This window comes from Pristiophorus japonicus, unplaced genomic scaffold (assembly GCF_044704955.1).
Source record: "Pristiophorus japonicus isolate sPriJap1 unplaced genomic scaffold, sPriJap1.hap1 HAP1_SCAFFOLD_210, whole genome shotgun sequence".
In the NCBI taxonomy this organism is placed as follows: Eukaryota; Metazoa; Chordata; class Chondrichthyes; family Pristiophoridae; genus Pristiophorus; species Pristiophorus japonicus.
The window spans coordinates 834795-857663 of NW_027251799.1; the positions used below are offsets into that span (position 1 = coordinate 834795).

General features: G+C 46.2%; 1 non-coding gene across 1 annotated transcript; it reads left to right on the plus strand.

The window, feature by feature from the left end:
• Nucleotides 1–9425: 9425 nt before the first annotated feature.
• On the plus strand, nucleotides 9426–9497 carry trnaw-cca (transfer RNA tryptophan (anticodon CCA)). Its single transcript has one exon. It is a non-coding gene; the product is annotated as a tRNA-Trp (tRNA).
• The last annotated feature ends 13372 nt before the right edge of the window (nucleotides 9498–22869 follow it).

The window sequence follows — 22869 nt, forward strand, 5'->3', positions numbered from 1 at the left end:
GCTAACGCGCCGCGTGAAATTTTATATTCGTTGTTTTGATTCTGCCTCAAAACCAACCATCTCGGACAGTCACTCACCTGAAGTAAAGGAAGGCTGTTTGCTTTAAGAAGCTAATGGCAAATTTTCATCACTGTCGATCTGGTTGCACGGGCAAAACAAGCGGTGAAGTAGACTTGCGTGCACATTATTTCTGTTTGAATGCAAAAAGTAGGGGATGGATGTCTGACTTTGCAGTTAATAGAAGACAAGGTGACTGAGAGATTCAGGCAATGGACTGCTGATCCAGTATGCCCCCAGCTTCGTCGTTATTGTGTTAAACATTTTCCACTCGTTTTTTTTTTATTCAATCACATTTAACCTCATTGCCAAATTCACCTTTTTGCTGACAAGGATGCAGATCGTTGGTGAAGTAATGTCTCAAAAAATAATCACTTCATCAAAAGGAAAACATTAGCAGGACGATGGAGAGGGGGACTCATGAGATCGGTCTCTGACAGTCAGCACAGGCACGATGGGCCGAATAGCAAACTAACGTCAGAATCTGAGAGCTACATACCTCACTGTCGGCGACTCGTTGGTCTAGGGGTATGATTCTCGCTTTGGGATTTTAATAATTGAAATGCGAGAGATCCCGGACGAGCACTGCCAACTTTTAGTCAAAAAGCGACTTCTTAGCCGGTCGACATGTTAGAAAACTGACATGTTTCAAATTAAAACATGTGATTGCACTCCGTTATTCACACAGCGTCCAAAAATCCTTGAGATTCCCAGGAACAAAGTGAAACTCACCGAACTGAGTAAAGTTCATGTCTCTTTGATGTACAAGGCTCTTTATCTCATTGGACAACCGAAACCCCGGTTTGATTCCGGCAAATACTTGATCAGTGTATCTTCCTTTCTGCACGCATGAGCTCACCTCCATCGGGATAAGCAGACATTCAGCGTCAATCTCAAATTCAACGTGAAGCAGACTCTGCCCTGAATATGAGTGCGTCCTGTTTCTCTCGCGCTGAAAAGATGTGAGAAGCTGGCTTTGGATTTAGTCCCTTGGCTGCCGAATTTGAACCGTGCAGGAAATCAATCCTGGGTGGCCAAGCTGCCCGGTCTGATTAAAAGGGGTTCAAACCCTACATTCCAGGCATGTTATAGTGTTCTGGCCTCAACATTCAGTTCAATGTATCGGATCATAAGCACCACTCCCATTGTCTGCTAATGGTTCTGCTGTTCACACGAACATATCCTCTGGTCCATCCTTTGTTACTTTATTGCCCGCTTACCACCCACTTTGCCTTTTCGCATTGTGCCATTTATTATTCAATCACTCCTACGCTCCACTGTATCACAGGCATCCCCTTTTGTCCTTCCTCGCTGCCTATTTTGTTCCAGGCGCTATTTTCGTGGAAAAATCTGTAAACTTTATATTTTTCTTAAAATATCGGAATGATCATCTGACTGAACGTGAGCCCGGGAAATTCATCCACGGATTGTTCACGACCTGTTGAGTTTTACTGAATGTTTTGTTTTTGTTCATTGTGTTTCTGTATCCCTTTTAAGGTGATGTGCTGGCCTGCCCGGGGTCATTCTCTGTCTCTCCAAAATGGTGTGCTATCATTATCGGATCATTACCTATCTGTTTAAAAGGAATGTGCTGTCTGTCCCGGATTTCAAATTTCAAATTTCAAAAACTGCCTTTGGAGGGTGCAGAATGTTTAGTTTGTTGGAATCCACAAAATATTCTCGACTGAGTTCATTCTTTAAACAGAAACCTTGCGATCTCTTCATTCTGCTCTGCTAATTATCGATCTTGCCACGTAAAAAGTGCGTTGGCATTGCAATGCATTAATGTAAAATTAATGAAAAGAAAATGCAACGTTTTGTCGAGAGCAAAACATGCAGTGCCTGCATTTCAAAAAGCGTTGCTTTTATTCATCCTGCGGAATGCATATTGCACAGATAATCTCAGCGCACATTGTGCAGGCAAAGGCAGCATTGGACAACAAAGTGATTTGTCCTCCGCTGATTTGTAGCAGATAACTGACGGTTGAGCACACCATTTGACAACTGGACTTGTAGATCAAGCATCAATGAAAAAGGCAACAAAACTGCCCACCAGCACAAGGTGTCTTTCACTTGTTTGTCCCAAATTTTCAGCAGCTGGGACAACAAGAATTTAGGTTTTACTGCGATTTGAACTCAGATCACTAGATTAAAGTCAAGAGGGCTCACCATTACACCATGGAACCAACTACGCCAAAACTTTTGAAACATACTTCGTCACAGACAAGGCACTGGAAGGCTGGAAAGTAGATCACACTGGTTGTGGGAGAGCTGGTTGGTGGTGACATGGAAGTGTTTGCAGTGTGCGGGACCAGACTGCTTCCACACATCCACAATGAATGTCCCACCATTTAGTTGGGAAAAGTACAACTGAGAGTGGATAAGTTCCATCCCGGTCGGAGCAATCTGAAGCTTTAACTGACTGACACCCTGGTTTTGCATGTCTTGCAGTGTGTATCTGTGTTTCAATGGTTTAGCGCATTCGGCTGGTAACTGAAAGCTGGGTAATCCAAACCCATCTCCGGGCGAAGCCTTTTAATGTTTTTCCCCGAGGATTCGGTGCCGCACAGTACCGGGTTGTCATTGTGCATTTTGGCTGCACGAATATATTCCGCAATCATTGCAAGCTTTGCTGTTATCCAGTGAGTTCCCACTCCAATACTTTTATGAGCATTCAGCACAAGTAAAATGATAACAATTTTTTTACATGGATCATATTCCTCCATCCAGTCCAATCAAAATAAATTATGTTATTGTGTTTAAAGGAACTGGTGAAAATTGATTCTATTGATACATATATCGAACTGGAACTTCGGTCTCAAGTGCTCCTCCTATCAAGAATAGACACACACACAATCAATGGTTTTACAACTGAGTCATAAACACTTACAATTTCTCATACAGCATGTAAATGAGATAGGGATAAAAATTCATCACATGCAAAGAGAAAATGAATGATTAAAGATACTGCTGTCCCTCAGTAACTATATGATTATTTATTTCATCCAGAAAAGGTTATCGGTTATTTAAGGGTGATTAAATGAATTCTTATTTTTTGAATTGAAAAAAGCTGTTACAAAAGTTACCGCCCTGACCTGGAATCGAAGCTGTTTTTCGGTGGTATAAGGAGTGGTTTTACCCAATCATTTCGAGGTGATTTCAAGGAATCACGTGGCGTTAAATTCAGATCACGGTTACGATGCGTTTCGGTGTGAAACAAGTGGATTGAAAAGGACAATAATGACACCAAGCATTACGATGCAGCGATGCAGCAAAGCAGCGTTCCCTGGTGGTCCAGTGATTAGGATTAGGCGCTCTCACCACCGCGGCCCTGGGTCGATTTCCGGCCAGGGAAATTGCACTTCCATCAAAATTAAAACCTTAGAAGGAAGAGTTACATGCATCTCATGTGGAAAAAAAGATTCATTGATTTAAACATCATTAATTAATCCATTGTAGAACTTCAATCATTTATTTTGCCCTGCGTATGTGAGGAACTTTTATCCCGACCTCATTGTATTTAAGGAACATGGTCCAGCCCCGGTATCTCCACCTGTGAAATTAGGAAACTGCTGGAAATATACAACAGGATGGGTAGCCTTTGACAAACAATTAAAACCAGGTTACAGACTCTCTCCCTTCCCCTGCCCTTTGCGGGACACTTGTTCCCCTTTAATTTTACAGACTGACTTAGTTCACTAACCGTGGGGAGAGAGTAGGTGTCTCCGCGGCCCCACTGTGCCAACATGGAAGATAACACGATGGGGATGTTGGGTGGTGGGTGGGGATCAGTGACATGTTTGTGTAAAGGGCAGCGGAGGAGAAGGATTGACAGCTGTCAGTGAGGGACAAAAGTTGTTTAAGGTGAGCCAACACATTCCCGATCAGCACAGAAGGCATTCACTGGTCAGCTGCCCTTTGCTGAACTTCTGGTCAGAGCGGTTTCCGCAGTGGAGCCGTTATCACGTTTGCTTTCCGCGCGGAAGGATCCCGTGCAGGAAGATTATGTTTAAACTTTCTGTGGATGAACAGCCATGGGCGAGTTTATTCTCCTGTCAAAAGGGTGACAGTGGCTTCTCCCTTATTCTTCAATTGCTCTTTATTTCACTTCACTAAATAGATATATTTGAGTGAGAGATTGTTCCAGAGTGTCACACACTTCATCTTTTGTTCCCTTTCAAACACATAAAATGAGGCCGGGGGAATAAATCCAGAAAACAAAGCCGAGGGATATAGACAAGAGGAAGAGTGAAGGGGAAATACTGCCTCTACACACCGGAGAAGTGTGAGCTTGTGGACCGGAGAAGTTGCAGCTGCTGGAGCTGTGCGTTTTATCGGGGAGGGATAGGGGGAGTGCCCGCCGAGCGAGGGGAGAAGCTGAGAAGCTGCTGTGCTTTTCATCGGGTTTGACACTGTTTAAAAATGGCAGAGTGCCAAGTTTTCTCTCCCTACTGCCCATGTGCGAAGGTGTCAGCAGTGTTTTCAGCGCAGGCATTTGGCTCCGCCCCCCACTTCACCATCGACGCCACGCCAGGACTCCGGGGACTGTACACAGCGGCCAGGATGGGGCGAGTTTTTCCGCGAGCCATTTCCAGCGTTCAAAGTCGATGCGCTTGAGGTCAGTGCGCCGACAAAACTGCTTGGGGAAAATCTAGCCATTGAAGAGTAAGGAGTACACTGAAGGAAATACAAATATATTTCCCGAGCAACTGTCAATTTTAATAACTTTTTATACAACCATCGAAACAGCCAAAAAACAGGGCACTCGGCCCATAGTACCTAATATATAGCCCACAGTACAAGAGTAAGGAAGTCTTGCTACAATTGTACAGGGCCCTGGTGAGACCACACCTGGAGTACTGCGCACAGTTTTGGTCTCCTTATTTGAGGAAGGAAATAATTGCCTGGGAGGTGGTACAACAGAGGTTCACCAGATTGATTCCTGGGATGAGAGGACTGTCTTAAGTTGAGAGATTGTGTAGAATGGGCCGATACTCTCCAGAGTTTAGAAGAATGAGAAGTGATCTCATTGAAACACACAATATTCTGAAGGGGATTGACAAGGTAGATGCTGAGAGGTTGTTTCCCCCGGGCTGGAGTGTCTAGAACCAGGGGCCACAGTCTCAGGTTAAGGGGTCGGCCATTTAAGACAGAGATGAGGAGGAATTTCTTCACTCAGAGGGATATGAATCTTTGGAATTTTCTGCCCCACATGCTTGTGAATGCTGAGTCTCTGAATATATTCAAGGCTGCGTTAGACAGATTTTTCGAATCTCGGGGAATCAAGGGATCGAGAGATCACTGGAGTTTGGAAGACTGAGAGGGGATCTCATAGAAACATATAAAATTCTGACGGGACTGGACAGGTCCCGATGTTGGGGAAGCCCAGAACCAGGGGTCGGAGTCTAAGGGATAAGGGGTAAGCCATTTAGGACTGAGATGAGGAGAAACTTCTTCGCTCAGAGAGTTGTTAACCTGTGGAATTCTCTGCCGCAGAGTTGTTGATGCCAGATGTTAGATATATTCAAGAGGGTGATGTGGCCCTGATAGCTAAAGGGATCAAGGGGTATGGAGAGAAAACAGGAAAGGGGTACTGAGCTGAATGATCATCCATGATCTTATTGAAGGGTGGTGCAGGCTCGAAGTGCCGAATGGCCTACTCCTGCACCTATTTTCTATGTTTCGATGTTTCTATATCCTGCTACTGCTTCTTTAATAATGGATTCCAACATTTTCCCAACCACAGATGTTAGGCGAACTGGTCTATAGTTTCCTGCTTTTTGTCTGCCTCCTTTTTTAAATAGGGGCATTACATTTGCATTTTTCCAATCTGCTGGGTCCTCCCCAGAATCCAGCGAGTGCATGTCCACAGATCACTGAAAGTAGCAGGCCAGGTAGCTAAGGTGGTTGAGAAGGAATATGGAATGATTGCCTTTATTAGCCGAGGCATAGAATACAAGAGATGGGGTCGGTGGGGCAGGTTAGGTCACAGCTGGAGTACTGCTTGCAGTTCTGGTCGCCATATTACAGGAAGGACATGATTGCACTGAAGATGGTGCAGAGGAGATTTACGAGGATGTTGCTGGGAGTGGAGAATCTTAGCCATGAGGACAGATTAGATAGGCTGGGTTTGTTTTCCATGGAACAGAGCTTGAGGGGAGACCTCATTGAGGTGTATAAAATGATGAGGTTCCGAGATATAGTGGATAGAAAGGACCTATTTCCCTTAGCAGAGGGAAACAAGGAGGCATAAATTTAAAGTAATTGGCCGAAAGTTTAGAGGGGAAATGTCTTCATGCAGAGGACTGTGGGGGTCTGGAACTCACTGCCTGAAAGGGTGGTAGAGGCAGAAACCCTCACCACATTTAAAAAGTGCTTGGATGTGCACCTGAAGTGCCGTAACCTGCAGGGTTATGGACCTCGAGCTGGAAAGTGGGATTAGGCTGGATAGCCTCGAGTTGGCCGGCGCGGACACGATGGACCGAAATGGCCTCCTTCCGTGCTGTAAACTTCTTTGATTCTATGAACTCGTTTGCAAAGAGTTGAGGTGATTTTGGCACATCTTTCATCACATGACAACATTTCAAAGGCAACTCAACGGCTGTAAAGCGCTTTGGCGCATCATGAGTTCCTGACAGACGCTGCAGAAATACAAGTCCTTCTTTGCAAAATTTCAATGCAATCTCAAGGCTGGTCTGGGATTTGAAGCCAGGATTTTTCTGCAAATATCAAGTAACAACCAACGAAGCAAGAATCATACCACTAGACCAACAAACCACCTGCTTAGCAAATGTGGAGATAAGATGTAACCATTGTTGAAGCATTTTTAATGTGTGTTGCTGTTCTTGATCGGAGGAGCACATGAGACGAAATTAGTGACTTGGCCTTTTCGACATGTCTTCTGAAGCGCCGCACGGTCCCACTCCTGCAGTCAATGAGCTGTTGGGACGTTAATGTATCCATCATCATCATCATCATAGGCGGTCCCTCGAAACGAGGATGACTTGCTTCCACGCTGAAAAAGGATGAATTCACAGGTGTTTCAATGAAGGATCCGAACGACATCCCGAAGGGTGGAAGTTGCCTGTGCGTGGATTTTTTTTAACGTTTGGTGGCCGTTGCACCCCTGCTATCACACGGGCTTGACAGAGCGAGGTCTTGGTCCAGTGGCAAGGGTTAACCAAGACGACAGGCAACCAGCTCTGCTGCGCGGACCTAGTGCACACACATATCGCAGTGTGGGCTGGCCCGTGCTAATCCTGGGCCCCTGGCCCCGAACTCATGCTTCTGCTGGGCACCGATCACATCCCTCTACAGTCTCTCACCGCTCCTTCGCCCCGATCTCGCCGCTCCTGCTGTATCTGCCCACGCTCCAATCACCGATCTGGACCTTGATGACGTCACACTTCGCTGCCGCCGCCCTCCTGCACCAGCTCGCTCTGCTCCCTGGAGCAGTCTCCCAGGACCTCCAAGCTTCTCCCAGGGCCGCTCGCCGTTCCTTTTATGGCCCCGTCCTGCCGCTGGTGTTCTCCCGTTAGTGTATCCAGGCTGTGGGTGGCCACCCCGAGCGCAGCAGAGGGGTTTCTGCATTAGTTCTGGGTGGGGACAGCATCTTTCCCGTTCTCTCTTCCTCTTGACTTTATCCCTGTGCTTTTATTTCTCTATTTATTCCCCCTGTCTCAGTTTCTAGTGTTTAAAATGGAAAAAAAGATGAAATGGGTATCACTGTGGAACAATTTCTCTCACTCAAAGTTAGACGCACTACCGTTGCACCATCAGGTCTAGGTAGCGAGCCGTTGATATTCAGGTTCATATATAAATATATATAAATATATCTATATGTATCATAACCGTTCCCTGGTGGTCGAGGGATTAAGATCCGGCGCACTAAACTGGTTTCAATTCTCGATCAATTCATCGCATAAAAATAATTGAGGTTTGTGAGACGATTAATAATTGCTGTAATCACCATGAATACCAATACTTTCTGTGATAGATCGAGCATACAGACTATCTGGCTTCTCCTGCCCTTTGCCGGGCACGTGTTCGGGGTTTAATTTTACAAACTGGGTGAGTTCACTGATCGCGGGGAGACGGTAGGAGCCTCTGTGGCCCCACTGTGAGGATGTGGAAGTGAACACGGTGGCTGGGTGATCCGTGACATTTCTGTAAAGGGCAGCGGAGGAGAAGGATTGAGAGCTTTCAGTGTGGGACAGAAGTTGTTTAAGGTGAGCCAACACATTCCCGATCAGCACAGAGGGAGCTCACTGGTCAGCTCCCCTCTGTTGGGGCTGCTGTGCCAGAGGTTTCTGTAGTGCAGTGGTTATCACATTTGCTTTATACGTGAAAAGTACCCGGTTTGATTCTGGGTAGAAACATGATGGTTTAACTTGCTTTAAGGGAACAATCGGAGGAGAGTTTAGTCTCCTGGAAAAAGCTGCCTGACCTGCTGAGATTTCCAGCATTTGCTGTTTTTATTAGCTATTTATTCTCCTGGTAGAAAGGCTCCCTTATTCCTGAATTGCTCTTTATTTAACCAATAAATATATAACTTTCAGTGAGAGAAAACGGATCCACCGGGGACCTTTTGTGTGTGATGCCAACGTGATATCCGCCACACTGCAGCCCATCAAAGGGCGAGAAACCACTGAATATAAAGGATGAGCTCACAAATATCAGGGGCACTGCAGTCTGGTCAACGTCATACCCTCCTTTCTTATTCAGCAGAGGCATGAACGGGAGTCAGACGCCACAAAGTTTAATTAAAGACACAAATACAAGTAAAACTTCCAAATCTTTTCACTGTAAAATTCTTTCACTTTATTTGAAATCCTACTGCGTTGAATCTGAAAATGATCACCATGGGATTTTATCTTCACGACTGATTCTAATTTCTCTGCACGGAAGGAATAACTGGTGCTGTTAAATTTGACAAAAGTTGCCCCAGATTCCTGGTGACATCGGCAATACAGTGTGTAAAATGGGTCAACATGCTGAAGAACATAAGAACAAAAGAAATAGGAGCAGGAGTCGGTCATACGCCCCTCGAGCCTGCTTCACCATTTAATACGATCATGATCGATGCGATCATGGACTCAGGTCCACTTCCCTGCCCGCTCCGCAAAGCACAGGACAAATGTTTGAAGTATCGACTGTCCCTCAGTTAGCATTTTTTCATTGTGCAAATGAAGTTGACGGGTTAATTAATGATGCTTTTCCATAAACGCAACACAAAAGTTTAAGAAAAAAACATACGGTGACTGGCAGGTGAGCGTTGCTTCTGACACCTGGTGGGAATGGGCGGGGAATTTGAAGCCCCTTGTATTGTGAAAGCTTCATATAGAGGAATATCTCAAACACATTGTGTAGGCCTCGTGGCGCAACGGTAGCGTGTCTGTCTCCAGATCAGAAGGTTGCGTGTTCAAATCACGTCGGGGTCACTGTTCTTTCAGAATTAATATTTTCTTTGCTGTTTGGCAATAACCAGACCCTTGTTCCAAGGTCTGTCTCATTGTTTCCCCAGTGTCAGGCAGAGATACGCCTGCTGCCCTCATTTAATTCATGTGCCAGGACACACAAGTTCCAAATCAACTTGCAGGTGGCCACACACACCGCCGAGCGGTCTGAGGTGCTGTGATTAGATCGCAGTTTTCTCTGGAGGTGTGGGTTTGAATCCAACTTCTGACATTTATTATTTTTAATCATTAAGCGAAACTCATTGTTTGACACCACGACCAACGCCTTAAAACTGGGATTCAGCAGTTCACCTGCTCGCTAACATTTCCGTCTGACCTGGTGCTGAAAGTGGAGATGTTTCCGCAGTGTCGCGGTTAACACGTTCGCCTCACACGCGAAAGCTCACCAGACGGGAATATTTTCTGGAGCTTTCTCCTCATGCATGCTCAGGGGCGAGTTTGTTCTCCTGTGAAAAGTTCATAAGATGATAAGCATGTAAGAATTAGGGGCCGGAATAGGCCATTCGGCCCCTCGAGCCTGGTCCACCATTCAAGAAGATCCTGGCAGTTCCTCGACAGCAAGTTTAAACATCTGGGGCAGAGCCAAGAGGCGCCTGTCTGCAATCAGTGATAGAACGGTATGTTTGGCAGAAGCCTGGCGAGTTCAGTCAGTAAAACATAAGACTTTTAATCTCAGGGACGTGGTTTCGACACCCACATTGGATATTTACATTTTTCACAGAATGATAGATTGAGAGAAGTTTGCAGCACAGAAGGAGGCCATTTTGGCCAATCACTTCCACCCCGGCCAACAAGAGGCGATCCAGCTTCATCCCACTTTCCAGCTCTGGGTCCATAACCCTGCAGGTTACGGCACTTCAGGTGCACATCCAAATACTTTTTACTTGTGGTATCTACCTCCGCCATTCTTTCAGGCAGCGAGTTCCTGACCCCCACAAACCTCTGCATGAAGAATTTTACCTTCAAATCCTCTTTAAACCTTCTACCAAATTCCTTTCAATATATGCCCCCTGATTGTTGACCCATCTGCTATCCACTATATCTACGCCCCTCATAATTTTATACATCTCAATGTTGTCTCCCCTCAGCCTCCTCTGTTCCAATGAAAACAAAGCCAGCCGATCCAATCTGTCCTCACAGCTAAGATTCTCCACACCTGGCAACATCCTCGTAAATCTCCTCTGTACCCTCTCGTACAATCACATAATTACTGTAATACGGTGACCAGAACTACATGCAATACTCCAGCTGTGGCCGAACCAGTGTTTTATACATTTCAAGCATAACCAACCTGCTCTTCTATCCCATGCCTCAGCCAATAAAGGTAAGCATTCCGTGCGTCTTCTTCCCCACCTTATCCAACTGGCCTGCTACCCTCAGGGACCTGTGGACATGCACTCCAAGGTCCCTTTGTTCTTCCACACTTCTCAATGTCCGACCATTGAATGTGTGTTTCTTTCCTTGTTTGCCCTCCCCAAATGCACAGCCTCACACTTCTCTGGATTAAATTAGTGTCACCTGAAAACGTTTTAATCATACCTCCTATATTTAAGTTTAGATCATTGATGTTGCCACTAAAAGTCAGGGACCAAGCACTGAGCCCTGTGGAACCCCACTGGAACCATCCTTCCAGTCCCAAACACGCCCATCAAACATTACCATTTGCTTCCTGCCTCTGAGCCAATTTTGGATCCAACTTGCCACTTTGCGCTGGATCCCATGGGCTTTTACTTTCGTGACCATCTTCCATGTGGGAACTTGGCGAAAGCTTTGCAAAAATCCTTATACACTACATCATACGCACTGCCCTCATCGATCCACTTGGTTACCTCCTCAAAAAATTTAATCAAGTGAGTCAGACAAAACCTTCCCTGAACAAACCCATGCTGACTATCCGTGATTAACCCATGTCTTTCCAAATGCAGAAATTAAATCATTGATAAATTTTATCCTGCTTTCACGGGAAAACACCATTAATTAACCGATGATCTTTGTTGTGCATGTATAAAATAAGTATACACCCTGTACACTCAATGTACAGTTACATAAGACCACTGGATGTATCTTCACACTGTATGCACTATGCTTGTATCACCAGAGGGTGCAACTGGTGGAGACCTCGGGGTCACCTGTACACAACAGGTAACCAGGTATAAAAGGGAGCTCACAGAACTGTACCCTCACTCAGGAGCTGCAATAAGTGAACTAAGGTCACCACAGTTCAAGTACAATACCCTACCTCGTGGAGTCATTACTAGAGTGCGTACAGACACAATAACTGGTGACGAGAATACGAATTTCCATGTGACAATGGCTAACCTTGGCACGTTTGAACAATTCGCCGATGGGGAAGATTGGAAGGCCTTTGTGGAAAGGCTTGAACACTTCTTTATTGCAAATGACATGGGGGGAGACGACCCGACCTCGCTGGCTGATAAGTGCAGAGCTATCCTGCTCAGTAGTTGTGGGCCCACCGTCTATGGCCTTGTCAGGGACCTGCTAGTCCCAGAGAAGACAATAACATATCTTGAGCTCGTAACGCTGATACAGGAACAGCTCAAACCAAAAGAGAGCATCCTCACAGCCAGACACCGGTTCTCTCCCCACCGGTGGATCCGAAGGCCAAGAAATCGCAAAATATGCTGCAGACCTGAGACGATTGGCTGCACCATGTGATTTTAGTGATCACCTCACCTCACCTCACCACTAAGGGACATCTCTGTTATTGGAATCGGTCACAAGGGCCTTCTCCACAGGCTGCTCTCTGTTGACACCACGGTCACCCTGCAGAAGGCAATTAACGTGAGCCAGGCGTTCATGATCTCGGCCTGCGATTCCAAGTGGATGTCTCACCCCCAGGACTCTAACCCGGCAAGTACTGTGAACCGAAAGGTGCCTTTTAGAGGCAGGGCTGCTGCTAGCAGTCTCTCTCAGGGAAGATAGAACATAACCCCGAGTCCCACAATCCTGAGTCCGCCACATGTGGCCAACCGGCCAACCCCATGCTGGCGCTGTGGAGGAAATCACAGGGCCCGCCAGTGCCGCTATAAAGACTATACTTGCAAAGGCTGTAACATGAAGGGCCACCTCCAGCGAATATGCAAGTGAAATCATACTCACCGAGTCGATGAAGAGTTGGCTGATCATCCGGAGTCCAGCGACGATGAGGTGTACGTAGTGTTAACCTGCACCACCGAGAGTTCCCCGGTGACAATGGAAGTTGAAGTCAACTATGTTCCAGTCACGATGGAGTTGGACACAGGGGCGAGCCAGTCACTGATGAATCAGGCAGCCTTTGAGAAACTCTGGGACAATCCAATCGAACGACCTAAAATGATCCCGATCGAAGTGAAACTGCTCACCTACACAAACGATACATCCCAGTCGTTGGCAGCGTGGATGTCCAGGTGTCCCATGGCGGCGAGATGCACAGGTTACATTTGTGGATCGTTGCTGGGGATGGTCCAAAGCTATTAGGAAGAAGATGGATGAAAAAGATCACTTGGAGCTGGGAATAGCTCCAACCTCCAGCGATCGACATCCCCCATGGCCCCGAAGTTGGATCTAGCACAACACCTGAAAAACCAACCGCCCAACTCGACTGTGAGGCGACGACACAGACCGCTCAACCCAACGGCGAGATGATCCAGCCCAAACAACCAGACCTCACCTTCCAGGCTCCAGTGGCAGGACTCCGGAGAAGAAAATTCACGCAGAAGATAACTTCCTGTCTTCCGTGGCAGAGCCTGGGGAGAAAAGGATCACCGCAGCCTACCTCATGGAGAGAAAGAAGATGGCGTCTGGACCACGAGATGAAGGGCCTGAAGTCAAGATGGCGGCAGCCAGACCACAAGGGAGCAACACGTGATGCCGAACGGCGAACAGGATTGGGGTAAAGATTGAAAGACCCTCTTAAAGGAGACCGGCAACCCATCACAATTAAAGGGACAGTTCCACTCTTTATACAGCGATGATGGTGATACAAATGTAAAAGATGTAACTGACAATTTCAAGTTTGTAAATGTAACGAATCATGATAAGTCGGGCAATTGCGGTCAGAACCAATGTATTGTGAGAGTAAACGAATTGATGACGTGCGATGCTGGGATTTACAAGCATGCCAACAAAACCAAGGGCAACCTCCCGTCAGCACCCAGGTCCCGCGATCATGTAGCCTGCCCCTCCGGGACCAATGTGATACCCCAGGAAGTGTGGCCACACACAGAGGGAGCATACCAGCTGCAGGGCCAGTGATCAGCGGACGGCAAAGGCACCACGACCGGTACCCTGCCCCCGATCGGCTCTAACTCTCTGGCCACCAGGGCCAATACTGGGAGCGAGCGGATATCACACTCCTGCCCTCCCAACGGGACCTGGGATGACCAGGCTCCCACTATCGCTGAAGAGCAGCAGGGAGACACCGCACCCTTCAAAGGACGACAGGGAGGCCACACACTCCTGTGGCTCTGCCCATCACTAGGCAACGGCAAAGGCTCTGAGACTCAGCCAGGTGAGCGATCTGAGCCCACCCAGCTGGCAGGGGACACAGCGCCACCATCAGACAACCTGGACACAGTCTGGTTACTCTGGAACTAGTGTCCTCACCCATCTGCACCTACACAACCCAGGGGCAAGACTGTGATACCACGTATGTACCTTACCTGTAAAATGTACTTGTTCCACTACTGTAGAACCCAAACAGTGATGTAACTAATCCGATGTTTTTTTGTTCTTTCTGTCTGTACAGGTCTGCACATGCAGGTGTTGAGCCACACACATGGTCTATGTATGTGGGGGGGGAGGGTGCAGTGGGGGGAATGGATGTATGTAGCCATGGACACACATGGATCACACCCAGAACCCACTCAACCCCCACTGCAACCTCCAACCATCCACTGCTGAACATTTCCCAATGTCGTGGCAATAAGGACTTGGGAGTCCACAGGGTGAGAACCAAGCCAAAGCATCGACAAGGTGCAAGGGCTTTGGGCACTCAAGTCTCGTGCCAGAGCACACAATGCAAAGGCCAGAGGCACAAGACTTTGGGGAGAGTGATGTTGTGTCTGTTTAATATAAGTATACTCCCTGTACACACAATGTACAGTTACATAAGACTACTGGATGTATCTTCACACTGTATATACGATGCCTGTACCACCAGAGGGTGCAACTGCTGGAGATCTTGTGGTCGCCGGTACACGACAGGTAACTAGGTAAAAAACGGAGCTCACCATAATGTCCCCTCACTCAGGAGCTGCAATAAATGGACTCAGGTCACCACAGTTCAAGTACAATACCTTGCCTCATGGAGTCATTACTTGAGTGCTTACAGACACGATAGAAAGAGATTAAACATTAAATGGTAGGACATTGAGAATTATAGAGGAACAAAGCGACCTGGGAGTGCATGTCCACAGATCCCTTAAGGTAGCAGGCAAGGTGGATTAGCTGGTTAAGAAGGCATACAGAATGCTGGCCTTTATTAGCCGAGGCCTAGAATAAGAGAGCAGGTGGATTATGCTTGAATATAAAACACTGGTTAGGCCACAGCTGGAGTACTGCGTGCAGTTCTCGTCACCACTTTACAGGAAGAAGACTGTGATTGCACTGGAGACTTACAGAGGAGATTTCGAGGATGTTATCGGGAGTGGAGAATCTTAGCTATGAGGACAGATTGGATAGGCTGGGGTTGTTTTTCTTGGAACAAAGTGGGCTGAGGGGAGGCATCATTGAAGTGTATACAATTAGAGGGGCCTTGATATAGTGGACAGAATGGGCCCATTTCCCTTAGCAGAGGGGTCAACAACCATGGGGCATAAATCTTGAGTCATTGGTAGAAAGTGTAGGGGGGATTTGAGGGGAAATTTCTTCACGCAGAGGGTTGTGGAGGTCTGGAACTCACTGCCTGAAAGGGTGGGAGAGGCAGAAACTCTCACCACATTTAAAAAGTGATTGGATGTGCACCTGAAGTGTCGTAACCTGCAGGGTTATGGACCGAGAGCTGGAAAGTGGGATTAGGCTGGAGAGCCTGTTATTGGCCGGCACGGTCACGATGGGCCGAAATGGCCTCCTTCCGTGCTGTAAACTTCTGATTATATAATTCGATGAAAAATAATCACCAAACGTGGGCTCGCACCTCTGACCCTGAGATTTAGAATCTCATGATCTACTGACTGATTTAGCTGGGCTTCTGCAAAATGCACCTTTTTGTCGTTGATTACAGCTTCGCCCCAGATGTTTAAACTTGCTGGCGAGGAACTGCCAGGATCTTCTTGAATGGTGGACCAGGCTCGAGGGGCCGAATGGCCTACTCCGGCCCCTAATCCTCACATGCTTATGATCTTATGACATTTCACAGGAGAACAAACTCGCCCCTGAGCATGCATGAGGAGAAAGTTCCAGAAAATAATCCCGCCTGGTGAGCTTTCGCATGTGAGGCGAACATGTTAACCGCTACACTGCGGAAACATCTCCACTTTCAGCACCAGGTCAGACGGAAGTGCTAAGCGAGCAGGTGGACTGCAAAATCCCACTTTTTAGGCGTTGGTCGTGGTGTCAAACAATGAGTTTCACTTAATGATTAAAAACAGGAAGTGTCAGAAGTGTGAGGTGAACCCACACCTCCAGAGGAGACTGCGACCTAAACACTGAACCTTGGACCGCTCGGCCATCCTGACTATTTAGGGCAATATGTGGCCAACTACAGGTTTACTTTGAACTTTTGTGTCCTGTCACATGAAATAAATGAGGGCAGCAGGTGTATCTCTGCCTGACACCGGGGAAACAGTGAGACAGACCTTGGAGCAAGGGTCTGGTTATTGCCAAACAGCAAAGAAAATATTAATTCCCGAATTACCCTGAAGAACAGTGACCTCGACGTGATCTGGGGTCAGACGCACTACCGTTACGCCACGAGGTCGATACAGCACATCGGAAATGTTTGACTATATGAAGGTTTCACATTACAAGGGGCTTTAAAATCCCCGCCCATTCCCACCGGGTGTCAGAAGCAGCGCTCACCTGCCAGTCACCGTATGTTTTTTTGTTCAACTTTTGTGTTGCTTTCACGGGATTGCATCATTAATTAACCCGTCACCTTCTTTTGCCTAATGAAAGAAATGCTAACTGAGGCAGAGTCGATACTTCAACCATTTTTTTCTGTGCTTTGCATAGAAACATAGAAACATAAAAACAAAGAAAACAGGTGCAGGAGTAGGCCATTCGGCCCTTCGAGCCTGCACCACCATTCAATATGATCATGACTGATCATTCACCTCAGTACCCCTTTCCTGCTTTCTCTCCATACCCTTGATACCTTTAGCCGTAATGGTCACATTTAACTCCCTTTTGAATATATCTAACGAATTGGCCTCAACAACTTTCTGTGGTAGAAAATTCCACAGGTTCAGAATTCTCTGAGTGAAGAAGTTTCTCCTCATCTCGGTCCTAAATGGCTTACCCCTTGTCCTTAGTCTGTGACCCCTGGTTCTGGACTTCCCCAACATCGGGAACATCCTTCCTGCCTCTAACCTGTCCAATCCCATCAGACCTGTATATGTTTCTCTGCGATCCCTTCTCATTCTTCTAAATTCCAGTGAAGAAAAGTCTAGTTGATCCAGTCTTTCTTTACATGTCAGTCCTGCCCTCCCGGGAATCAGTCTGGTGAACCTTCGCTGCACTGCCTCAATAGCAAGAATGTCCTTCCTCAGATTCGGAGACCAAACTGTACACAATATTCCAGGTGAGGCCTCACCAAGGCCTGCGTCCGCGCACATGCAGAGGCTGAATTCCAGGACATAGTCGACGTATTTACTGAGGCGTATGAAAGCATGGGTCTTACGCTAAACATCCGTAAGACAAAGGTCCTCCACCAGCCTGTCCTCACCGCACAGCACTACCCCCCAGTCATCAAGATCCACGGCGCGGCCCTGGACACCATGGACCACTTCCCATATCTCGGGAGCCTCCTATCAACAAGAGCAGGCATCGATGACGAGATTCAACACGGACTCCATGCGCCAGTGCAGCCTTCGGCCGCCTGAGGAAAAGAGTGTTTGAAGACCAGGCCCTCAAAACTGCCACCAGGCTCATGGTCTACAGGGCTGTAGTAATACCTGCCCTCCTGTAAGGCTCAGAGACATGGACCATGTACAGTCGACACCTCAAGTTGCTGAAGAAATATCACCAACGATGTCTCCGCAAGATCCTACAAATCCCCTGGGAGGACAGATGCACCAACATCAACAGCCTTATTCAGGCTAACATCCCCAGCTTTGAAGCACTGACCACACTCGATCAGCTCCGCTGGGCAGGCCACATAGTCCGCATGCCAGACACGAGACTCCCAAAGCAAGTACTCTACTCGGAACTCCTTCATGGCAAACGAGCCAAAGTGGGCAGCAGAAACTCTACAAGGACACACTCAAAGCCTCCCTGATTAAGTGCAACATCCCCACTGACACCCAGGAGTCCCTGACCCAAGATCACCCTTCTGGAGAAAGTGCATCCGAGAGGGCGCTGAGCACCTCGAGTCTCATCGCCGAGTGCATGCAGAAATCAAGTTTAGACAGCAGAACCTGTCCCACCCATCCCTTCCCTCAACGACTATCTGTCCCACCTGTGATAGGGTCTGTGGCTCTCGTATAGGACTGTTCAGCCACCAAAGAACTCACTTTAGGAGTGGAAGCAAGTCTTCCTCGATTCCAAGGGACTGCCAATGTAGATTCCAAAATTCATGGAAACCCCCCAGTGTTTGGACTCACTGAAAAAGAAATTCGATTTAGGACTATTAAACATAAAGTTTGGGATTCTAAAAAGCATATGGAGGAAATCTACAATTCTTAACCAAGTTTGGGATTTTAAAAGGCATGTTTGGGCCTGTGGGGAAAAGCTGCAGTGACAGAAGGGTGGGATTTAGAGTTTGGCTATTGTAGCTAATCAGTTTGTCTTGGGGAGCTGTTTAACCGTAGTCAGGCTCCCAGAAAACATTAGCATTTAAACAATCGACCACGGAAGAAACATTATCCACCCCACCCACAGGACCCAAATATCACATCCATATTCCAACACCTTTTCAACATGTATGGAAATATCTGGCTCAGCCCAGACTTCCCGAAGCCAAAGCAGTGCTATTACAATGGACAAGAGTTCATCAGTTCATAAAGAAGGAGTATCACCATCCCAAAGTCTATCAACACCAGATTAAAACATTTAATCAAGTCTCAGTTAGCTAGTCTGCCAAAACTTATACAAAGAAGACCACTTAAAATCAATGGGCAGCAAAACTTAAACAAAAGAAACATTAGATTTGGCACGAAGATTAAGCAGCCTCTCAGAGTATAACTGGGAGCCTATCGTGCCAAGAGCAATCTATTTTTCTGACCATTACTTTGGAACAACAAGATCAAGATCGAGAGCACACGGCGAGAAAACACAGGAAGAGACATCACGACATCGGAGAAAAGAACTTCAAAAAACCAATCAGTGGAACATCAATATCAACTGACTTGGTAACAGGCATCAACCGGACCACCGCGACCGACGGACACAACCAGGAAAATCAACCACAAGAAAACCGGGGTCCACGCAAGTTTTCCACTCTACAATTTGTGCCTCGACTGTCCAGCTGGTAAAAATTACCGAAACAACTTAAAACCCGATTGATGACAAAGGATACCGGCTTCGGGACAGTCAGAATACTTCGTCACAGACTTGGCACCGGAAGGCTGGAAGGTAGATCACACCGGTTGTGGGAGTGCTGGTTGGTGGTGACATTGAAGTTTCTGCAGTGTGCGGGACCAGACTGCTTCCACACATCCACAATGAATGTCCCACCCTTTATTTGGGAAAAGTACAACTGAGAGTGAACAAGTTCCATGCCGGTCAGATCAATCTGAAGCTTTAACTGACTGACACCCTTGTTTGGGATTTTAATGTCTGGAAGCATGTAATGCTTGTAGCTCCACACTGTGGATGTGGACGTATTGTGTACTGAAACTGTACAGTTAATTATTAAACAGAACAGGCTCTTTCCGGAGAGTTCCGAGAGAGCAGCCTGCATGTTAGGAAGCTGTGTGTTCTGCGCTCTGTGAAGATATCACAGGGATGTCTTGCAATATGTGCATCTATCAGTCTCTGTGGTGCAATGGATCAGTGCGTTCAGCTTTTAACTGCAAGGTTGGTGGATCGTAGCACATTCAGGGACTAAGCCTTTAATTGTTTTTCCCTGAGGATTCGGTGCCGTGCAGTTCCAGGTTGTCATTGTGCGTTTTGGCTGCACGAATATATTCCGCCACCATTGCCAGCTGTGCTGTTATCAAGTTATACCAACTGTTACTTGCATTTTCGCGTGGTTGTTCATTGTCTCGTCGCCAATTGATACGCTCATAATAAAGAATGAAACTGAGTACTGTGAACAATGAGTAAGTGTGACATTAGCTCCTTTAATAAGACTCCAGAGTGCTTATATACCATGCTCCCAATGGATGCTGGAATCCCTTTGGACTCCAACAGGTCGGCCCTCTGGTGGTGGTGTGATACAGATCGCCAAGGGTTAAATACATAACACAAAGTGTGTACGGAAATCAGCCATCAAAAGCCCTCTCATTAACCACAGGGGTTTCCGGCAAATTTCTGTTCGCAAAGCGCTTTCAGTCCTTGTCCTTAAAATTGTAGATGTGGAAATTGGGGAGTTTAATTACTTAGAAAGGAGAACATTGTTGTTTGGTGCAGTTCCGGTCAGAGAATTGTTTGTGAATGGAACTTTTTGCAGAGAGAGGGATTGAGCATTTCAGCTTGTTGCTGAACACTTCTCTCTGGGCACTGAGCTAAGCAGCAGTTTCCGTAGTGTAGCGGTTATCATGTTTGCCTTACACGCGAAAGGTCTCTGTTGCGAGCCTGGGCGGAAACATTATTTGTGAAGCAAAAACTTGTCTGCAATAAAATTGAACAAAAGCAATTAAGGGTACATTGTCGCATGAGCAATGAACATTTTAAAACTAATCTACTCAAATACAGAGTGTGTAAAATCAGATTGGGGATAAAACTTCATCAAGGGTTAAAGTTTCACTAATTATTAAAGTTCAGTTATTGAAATTTCGATTGTCCCTCTTTGCATTTCTTTCATTCTGTGAAACAACACTATCGGTTTCTTCCATCAGATCTAAGTTGCATTTGAAACCCACAAACGGCTCATTAATTATTCGCTTGTCCCCAGTGCCAGAGCTCAGAGGGTTATTGTTCATCCCTGGGATGCAAGCTACCTCAGACCCGGGCCAAACCTCCCCGTGCACCTAGCACAGGCTCAGGAAAACCCCGGGGGAGAGGATATCCCGATCACTGGCCCTTCCAGCAACACTGAACAAGCGCCTGGTCTGAAACTTTCCCGAGTAATAACTTGTAACTGCAGCATCGAACAGTCAGGATGGCCGAGCGGTCTGAGGTGCTGCGTTCAGGTCGCAGTCTCCTCGGGAGGCGTGGGTTAAAATCCCACTCCTGACATTCAGTGTTTTTAATTGCAAACTCATTTGTTTTGACACCACTCTGAAGTGCTTTGGGACATCCATCTAACATAATAAAATTACTCCACTTCAATTACAAACGGTGATATCAAAGTTACTTCCCAAACCGGGAAACGATCCCGGGTGGCCGTAGCGAAAGGAATGGTTTTGTGAAGCATTGAAAGGTGCCCGATAAATATCCCGCACTGCTAATTTAAACTCACGGTTATAATTTGTTTCAGTGCAAAAGAAGGCAGGCTCGAAGGGCCAAATGGCTGACTCCTGCTCCTGGTTCCTGTGTTCTTATGTAGAGCACAGAACAGATGATTAAATTATCAGCTCTCCCTCAGTTCGCATTTCTTTCATTGTGCAAAAGAAGAAAATGGGTTCATTAATGATGTTTTCCTGTGAAAGCAACATTCTTCGAAACCCCAGAGAGAATTGGCATATTCTACACAATCTCTCATCATCGGACAGCCCTCTCATCCCAGGAATCAATCTGTTGAACCTCTGTTGCACCACCTCCAAGGCAAGTGTGTCCTTCCTCAGATAAGTACTATGGGCGAATATCCTGTTTTTCTGCTGATTCTACTTCCTCCTCCTTTGATAGTCCTTCTCTGTACATTCTGTATTCTGCTTGTTTCTCTACTGAAATATCAGCCTGAAGTTTATCACAAGCTTCCGTTTTTGTGTTTTAGTTGATCTTCATTCATCCACCGAGCTGTAGCTAGCTATCATGCATGCTATTTCTGCACCCTGCATGAGAACGTGTCTAGTCGTTACCCGATCTATCTCCTTTTTGAATGTCTCCCAATGTTTTACTGAGAAATCTTTGGTTTCAATCTACCTGGGCCGGATCCCTTTCAACTCAAAAAATTAGTCCTCCTACAGTTGGGTTTTTTCACACATGATTATACCTTCTCCTTTTCCATAACTACTCTAAACCTAATGATTTTGTGATCACTGTTTCCTCAATGCTCCTCCACAGAAACATGCTCTACTTAATCCATTTCCGAGATCCAGAACTGCTTTCTTCCCCATCGTGCTGGAAACATACTGATGGAGAAAGTTCGAATACAGATTTCAGGAAATCCTCCCCTGCATTTTCCCTTTGCATGGTTATTTTCCCAGTTTACGTTGAAGTCCCACATTATCACGACAGATCTTGAATCTTTCTGCATTTTACCTAAATTTACACCTCTTTATCCTTCCCACTATTAGGTGGCTGATAAAATAATCGCTCATCTAACTTTCTACAGGCACATTCATTTAAAAAAGAATGTCGGATGGGAATAGGGCCACAAATCGATGAACAATATTAAATCACATGAAGCGATGGAAAAATTACATAAAATATGAAATAATTACTTTGCCTCTGTATTTACCAGGGACACAGGGCAGATGGACATATCGGTGGAATAATGTATGGGAAATTATATAACTGCAATAAGTAGAGAGGAGAAATATTAAATGAACGAACCAAATGAAAGGAGGATTGAACACCTGGTCTGGATGGATTACATCCATACACTTTAAAATAATTCAGCGAAGAGATAGCAGGAGCACTATTACAAATATTTAATGATTAGTTTGAAAAATGTGTAGTGTCAGAGGAATGGCGGATAGCTAACGTAATACTTATATTTGAGATGGAAGATAGAACATGTCCGGGGAACTATAGACCAGTCAGTGGAACTTCGGTGGTAGGAAAATAATGGAATCCCTACTAAAGTAGAGAATAGAAGATAATCTATAAACCAAAAATATAATTATGTATAATCAGCGTGGATTCAAAAGCAAAAGTCTTGCTTGACCAACTTCTTTGATTTCATTGAAGA